At 52.3% G+C, this 7,182-nt stretch overlaps 1 protein-coding gene across 4 annotated transcripts in view; it reads left to right on the top strand.

Moving 5' to 3' along the window:
* The first annotated feature begins 2,355 nt into the window (after positions 1–2,355).
* TMEM248 (transmembrane protein 248) overlaps positions 2,356–7,182 on the top strand; it is a 28,107-nt gene continuing 23,280 nt past the window's right edge. Inside the window, exons 1-2 of one of the 4 annotated variants that reach the window (XM_044003096.1) lie at positions 2,598–2,653; positions 3,570–3,634. The gene's annotated coding sequence lies outside the window, so the exon portion shown is untranslated. Of the gene's footprint in view, positions 2,654–3,569; positions 3,635–3,730; positions 3,750–7,182 lie in introns of those variants that run through there. The other 3 variants (XM_044003099.1, XM_044003097.1, XM_044003098.1) reach the window with 3 other exon arrangements.

The following is a 7,182-nucleotide window of genomic DNA, read 5'->3' as shown; positions in this document are numbered from 1 at the left end:
ATTTCATATGGGAGTTTATTATTAACTACCTTCCTGGACCAAGAGGACTGATAGAACAACAAAAAAGGGTAAAACTCCTGTGACCAGGCAGCCTTGTCAACCGATGTTTGATTGGAAATGAAGAGAAGGCACCTCTTGGATGAATGAGGAAGTGGGGAGGAGGGGCCTTCTAATGTTGGGTTGATGGGTAACTTCAAGGACATGTACTTGACCTTGGGCAGAGCTTCCTCTTCTCTCCAAAAGAAACCTACGTGGTGGAATGGGATGTAGGTCAGCTCCTTGTAGGACCACGAGTTCAGACTTATTCAGAATGGCTAGGGCTCTTTGAAAGTCAGAATGGGAACAGGAAATGTCATTTTGACAAGAGAGAGACAGAGAAGGAGGCAGACAGAGAGAAAGGATGCTACAAGGCGTCCAAAATAAATGTTTAAAGGGTCAGGAAGAAATGAAAGGGGTGGAAAGAGGAGGATGAAGAGAATGAGGCCTTACCTACCTCCCCATCGATCCAGCAAATCACAAGTATTTGTTAGTCTGTATGCTAGATATTGGGGGTACAGAGACAAAAAAACCTGAAAATGTCCCTACTCTCAAGGAACTAATTAAGCACCTACTATGTGCCAGACACAATCTCTGCCCTCCAGGATCTTATATTCTGTCAGGAGAAACAACTTGGACACATATAAAGAATTTAAAAAGGCCTATAAAGTAACTGGGCATGGGGGTGGGGCAGGGGACTTGGTAGCTGAGGGGACAGAGTCGAACAAATCAGGACATGAGGTCTCAGAAGAATCAAGATGGCTGGCACCCCACAGAGCAATCATTCTAACAACCAATGGCTGTCGCTCACAAAAGGTTTTCCATGTATATTATTTCGTTTGATCTTTATGATTCTAGAAGGCAGGCACAATAATAGCTCTTATTTCCACTGTCCAGATAAAGAAACTGTAGTTCAGCAAGGTTAAATGATTTGCCCTGGGTCACATAGCTAGTAAATGCCCATAGTAATCTAGGCTTTGATAAACCCAAGGATCCAAGCTTTTGGGTAAAGAACTCACCGTTTGACAAAAATTGCCAGGAAAACTGGAAAGTAGTTTGGATAAAACTAGGTATTGACTGACATCTCACACAGCATACTAAGATAAGGTCTAAATGGATAATTGATTTAGACATAAAGGATGATATAAGTAAATTAGGGAAGCAAGGAAAAATGTACCTGTTAGATCTAGAGTTTATGACCAAACGAGATAAGATCAGGGGAAGTAAAATGGATAATTTTGATAACATGAATTTAAAAGTGTTTGCATGAACAAAATGAATGCAGCCACAAGTAGAAGGAAAACATTTAACTGGGAAAATTTTTAACAGCAAGTTTCTCTGATAAAGGTTTAATTTCTCAAGTATATAGGGAACTGAGTCAAGTTTATAGAAATATGAGCCATTCCCCAATTGATAAATGGTCAAATGGGCCAGCTAGGTGGCACAGTGGATAGAGAGAGCACTGGCCCTGGAGTCTGGAACCTGAGTTCAAATTAAGCTTCAGACACTTGACACTTAGTAGCTGTGTCACCCTGGGCCAGTCGTTTATCCCTGATTGACTCATCAAGAAAAAGACAAATGGTTAAAGGATATGAACAGGCAGTGTTTCAGAAGATGAAATCAAAGCTATCAACAGTCACATGGAAAAAGTTTCTAAATCACTATTAAGAAGACAAATGCAAATTAAAACAGCTCTGAGATACCACTTCATACCTATCAGATTGGCTAACATGACAGAAAAGGAACTGGGGCTCAGCAAGATAAAACGCCTTGCCCTGGGCCACACAGCTAGTAAATGACTGAAATGGAATTCAAACCCAGATCTCTCATTCTGTAAATAGTACCTCCCTCCCGGGGTTGTAGAGAGCATCAAATGAGATCATTGTAAAGGGTTTAGCATAGGGCCTGGCATGTACTAAGTGTTACGTGAATCTCAGCCACCACCACCTCCCAGGGTTGTTGCGAGGATTAAGTGCTCAGTGCAATGCCTGCACATAGTTGGCGCTATAGAAATGCTTATTCCCCTGCCCACCGGCATGGTACACAGGAGGTGCTTAATGAACGGGAGGCCATGTAGAAGAGAGGGCTGGCTAGCTAATGAACACCCCGCCTCCCCAGCCAGGATGCACTTATTGCGCGCCCCCTGCACCAGGCTGACAGCGGACGGAGCGAGGATGCCTGAGCTATGTGGCAGGCCCAGCCCTCGGATTCGCCAGGTCCCCAGCCATTGGCCAGAGCGCTCGCCGCCCCGCCCCGAGGCCCCGCCCCGCTCCGCGGCTCCGCGCGACCGAGGAGTCTTGTTTCCGCCCGGCCGCCGTCGGGGCCGGCCGGGGTCGGAGGTCACGGCGGCGTGGTTACCCGGAAACTGCCGCGGCCCAGAGCTGGAGCCGGAACCGGAGCCGGAGCGGCGGCCGCGACCTGGGCCTGTCAGCGTCCCGGGGCCCCGGAGCGGAGCGGGGAGCGACAGCCAGGAGCGGGCCGGGGGGAGAATGGTGCAGAGGGGCCCGGCGCCCGCCCCGCTGCCGCCGCCGCCGCTGCTGCGTGTGAGCGCGGCCCGTTAGCGGAGCCTCCCGCCCGGCCCGGCCCGCCCGCCTACCCGGCGGCCCGCCTGCGGAGGGTGAGCGGCCCGGGCCCTGGGGACCGGGGACGGCGGGGGGCGGGGCGCGCTTAGAGACCCCTCCCCCACCCCCGCCTCCTGGCCCCGGGGGGAGGGCCGGGGGCGGCCACGTGTCTGCCTTCCAGGGACCCCCCCCCCTCCGCCGCCGCCCTCTTCTCTAGGGAAAACTGAGGCCCGGAGAGATTGGGGGGGCCTGATGCCGGTGTGCCCCCTGGGTAAACTGAGGCCAGCCAGCCGCTGGGGAGGGCGCCTGCCTCCTCCCTCCCAGTGTGTACAGCAGCCCGGTGACACTTTTCAGGGGTGAACGTACGAGTGACCCAGAGCAAGGGGGGTACTCACGCTTTACTTGGCGCCCCCGATTTCAGGCTGCCCGCTCTCCCACTGTCACCCCAACCGAGCCCCGGCATCCTGTGCAATGGGCCAGCGTCCCGGTCCTTCGAGCCAAGAGCACCTAGGCAGGCGGGGGTCGGCGGGGCCGGGGTCTGCTCGGCAGTCCTCCGCCCCCCCACCCCCAGCCCCCTTCCGAGACCCTTCATCAAAGTCTTGCTTGTTCGGGGCCGTGTTGGAGGGGGCAGAGAAGGGGCTCCTGGGCATCACGGAGTGGGGGGTCCGGGCGTCTTTTCCTTCCTGGAGTTATTGAACACGTTGCAGATCCGGGACCCGAGAAGGAAGGGAGGGACAGGGGTGTCTGCCCCATGGGAAGCGAGGCCTCCCTCCCAGCTTGGCCTGGAGGCAAACCCCGCTCTGTGACAGAGCCTGGGGAGGCTCCGAGCTCAGCTCGGCCTCTGCCCTGAGCCAGGGCAGGTCACCCGCTGGAAGGGACCCGGGCCAGCCCCTTTGCCGTGGCTGCTGTCCAGGAGCTGCCGGGCAGCCTTGTCACGCCTCACGCCCTGTCCCTTTTGGACCTCCTTTGCAGACGCCTTCAACAGGGAAGATCACAAAGTCTGAGCCCTCGGACCTGTCTCTGCTTGTATTTCAAAGGTGAGCCCCGCCACGGATCGCTGGCTGCCCGCCCGACAGAGCCAGGGCTACACTGGGGCTCTGGGACAAGGGCTGCCATCCCGGCCTCCTCATTTCTCCTCTGTCTGAGGCCGAGGTGAGGCCCTGCTGTAGGTGGTCGCTCTGCTCCTGATGCCCCCCAGCCCCCCATGAGTGAGGGTGGAAGACTGGAGCCCTCCCAGGCCTCATCCCTTGGCTCAGCAGCTCTGGAGTTGGAGGGGCCCCGGCCTCCCTGGAACTCTGAGACCATCCCCTTCTAAACAGTGCCTGCATTTGGCTAGTCCCTATTAAGCAGCAAATGGCGAAGAGCAGTGCTGAGCTGGTTTTAAGGAGGATGAGAAGTGAAGCAAATTGCTGACCTCTCTTCTAATGACCAGAAAATGTAATTTGGTCTCTGGGAGAGTGGGCAGCAGCGTTTGTGATGGAGCTGAGAGAGTGGGCTGAAAAGTTCCTTATCTGCCGCTTGTGGCCTCAGCCTTCAAGTCTTCTCCATCTCCGCTGATGTTCTTGGAGGTGCTTTGAAATGGGGAGCCCCCTCTAATTGTCTGTGATGACAGTGACTCTGATCCCGGGAACAGTGTGTTTCCAGGTGCTGTGCTCAGGAACCCAGAGTTCCTTTGCCACATCCTGTTTCCTTCACAAATTCTTGCTTGTGATTCTGTCTGGGTGTCAGGCAGGGTCTCAGACAGGCTCATGATTCTGATTAAAAAGTTTTTGGGGTGAGCCTTCAGCCGATGCTGTGGAATTGGCTCTGTGGGTCAGCACCTTTTAATACATTACATTTAATGATATAAGCTGGCGTTCTCTCGAATACCTTTATTGAGCCAGTAACATTCTTTTACATTTTCATCCCTTTCAGAAGATGGCAATTTGACCTGTCAGGTGCCTGCAGCCCTAGACACTTGTGTGGTCTGCCCAGTTTGACATTTCTCGATGGTGACTTTTTTGTTTTGTTTTGTTTTGTTTGGGGGCAGGGCAATGGGGGTTAAGTGACTTGCCCAGGGTCACACAGCTAGGTCTGAGGCCAGATTTGAACTCGGGTACTCCTGAATCCAGGGCTGGTACTTTATCCACTGCACCACCTAGCTGCCCCCTGATGGTGACTTTTTAGGGCAAGATATGACCTCTTCATTTGCATTCTGTTCCCAGGCACCTCTCCTGTGGTTCATGCATACGCATGATTAAGCAATGGGTTGCTAATCTTTAATAACACAGTGCAACCTTGGCCGCATCATGCACTATTTTAGCCAACAAATCACACTTTTCAAAATGTGGTCCTTGAAATTCCATAGCAGAAGCTTCTTGCCACATTTGCTGACCTTTCATACCCTGTTGCCCTACTTAGAGGCAACAGCTCTTCCTGCTAAGTTGCAGAGTGTTCGAGGCTCTTCTTGCTGCCTGTAGTTTAAATCCTTGGGACTTTACAACCCTGGCAGACCTTGTAAGTGGGGCTGGCACAGGGCGCCAGAAGGAATTGTGCTCTTTACACTTGAGGGAATTTGTAGGATCATGGGATTAAAAGATAGATGGAAGGGAAATGCAAGGTCATCTCATCCAATCCCCTCACCTTGTAGATGTAGGTCAGTCATGGAACAAATGACTTGTGACTCCTAGGGCTGTGCCCTCTCCAGTCTGCCACCTTGCCTTCTTTGCAGCTGACACCATCACAGATTCAAGACTAGAGGGACCCCCTGTCATCTGTGAGGCTGAGGAAATCAGGGGCACAGAGTAGGAAGTGGTGACGGAGCCAGAGTTGTCCAGATCCGGAGTGAGTGAGTGAGTGAGTGAGTGTGTGTGTGTGTGTGTGTGTGTGCGTGCGTGCCCCCTCGCATGCCCCTGCTCACATATGTGCACACACTCCTACTGCTGTCACCTGCCTCCTCCAAGCATGGCACACAGTCAGTGTGAGGGACCGAGAGGTCAGCTGGCCAACTCCCTCATTTTTTACAGTTAAGGAAACCGAGGCCAGAGAAGATTGGTGACTTGCTCAGCAGGCTAAATAAATACTTGTTGAATGAATCAATGTGCGGTGGCTGCTAGCCTCATCATGAATACCTTGGGGCTGTGACATTTTGTCCTCTTCCCTCCCTCCCACTGCGGCCAAGCTGAAGTGGTTCAGTGGGTCATGCAGGACAGCCACACCTGTTAAGTAGGACTTGGCCTGGACTTTAGGGATGCTGTATTTAGAGGAACTGTTGCCATCTTTGATAGTCAGCACCGAATGAAGAGTTTGGGCACCAAGAGTCCTCACACTTAGCCGTCTGCCTTTGGAGATCCTCATTCTGTGTCTGCTAGTGGGGATGGGTCCGCCTTTTCCTCCTGGCATTGCTTTTAGGGAGGGTTTGGGCTGAGATGATTGGGGTTTGGGAGGATTTGGCGTTCCCATTCCCTTCTTGGGGCAGCATCACAAAGAGTGGTCTTCTCTCCTCTTTCCCGTGTGTTCCAGCCTGGGGTGGGAGCACCAACACTATCAGACATTGTACAGCCGTTGTTGATCGGTGAAAATCCCCTTTGCCTCTTCTCCGGGGTCTGCAGAATGGCCTGTTCTTGGGCTGCCTTCTCTTCAGCTGAGGACTGAAACTACAGAGCAGCTGGAGTCATTTGGGGATGCTGTAAGGAGGGAGGGGAGGTAAGGGGGGAGGGTATGGCTGCTGCTGTTTCTTCCTGATGGCATTTTATTGCCTGCCCAGGACAGTGATATAATGAACTCTACAGCCGTTTGTTCCTCAAGACTTTGGAAGTTCAGGCCTTTGGCCAGAGCAGTGATTTCTTCTTTAAACCTCCTGCAAACAAACACCCTGAAATATTGTTAGGCTGCTAAATAATTCAAGAAGTAAGGACTGGGGGCTTCTAGGACAAGAGGTTTGTTTGAAATCCCTTTAAAATGCAGTCTTGATACCTCACCAGTGCAATGAATAGCACAGGAGCGGCTCTGTGTTCTTTTTTTTTTTTTAAATATGTGTTAAATGTGTGCTTATGAGTGATCTTTGAAGAACTGATATGCCCTGAGGTGGCAGGATCTCCTTTGAGCTGAATGCCAGTTTTGGGACAGCTGATCGTCAGCTGCCCTCTCTAGATCACAGAGGGGCCTGAGGGCATCCTTCCTGAGTGGAGAGGGCACTGAAAAGGACCCGAAGAGACCCGGATTCTGGCCTCACTTTTGTCCATGAGTGACTGTGGACAGGTCATTGGCCTCTTCCTCTCACAATAATTCTTTTTAGAGTGAGAAGATTGGGCTAGGTGACTTCTACAGATGCTTGGGAAGAGGCTTGTGGGAGATGATGTTCAGTCATGTTCGACTCTGTGTGGCCTCTTTTGGGGGTTTTCTTGGCAAAAATGCTGGAATGCTTTGCCATCTCCTCCAGCTCATTTGATAGGAAACTGAGGCAAACAGGGTAAAATGACTAGCCCAGGGTCACACAGCTAGTAAGTGTCTGAGGCCAGATTTGAACTCAGGACGATGAGTCTTCCTGACTCCATGCCCTACTCTCTGTCCACTTCTCCACCTAGCTGCCTTTGGAAAATGAGTT

This window comes from Dromiciops gliroides, chromosome 4 (genome assembly GCF_019393635.1).
Source record: "Dromiciops gliroides isolate mDroGli1 chromosome 4, mDroGli1.pri, whole genome shotgun sequence".
Taxonomy (NCBI): domain Eukaryota; kingdom Metazoa; phylum Chordata; class Mammalia; order Microbiotheria; family Microbiotheriidae; genus Dromiciops; species Dromiciops gliroides.
The sequence above is the reverse complement of the archived record's forward strand: the minus strand, read 5'-3'. Positions and strand labels throughout refer to the sequence as shown.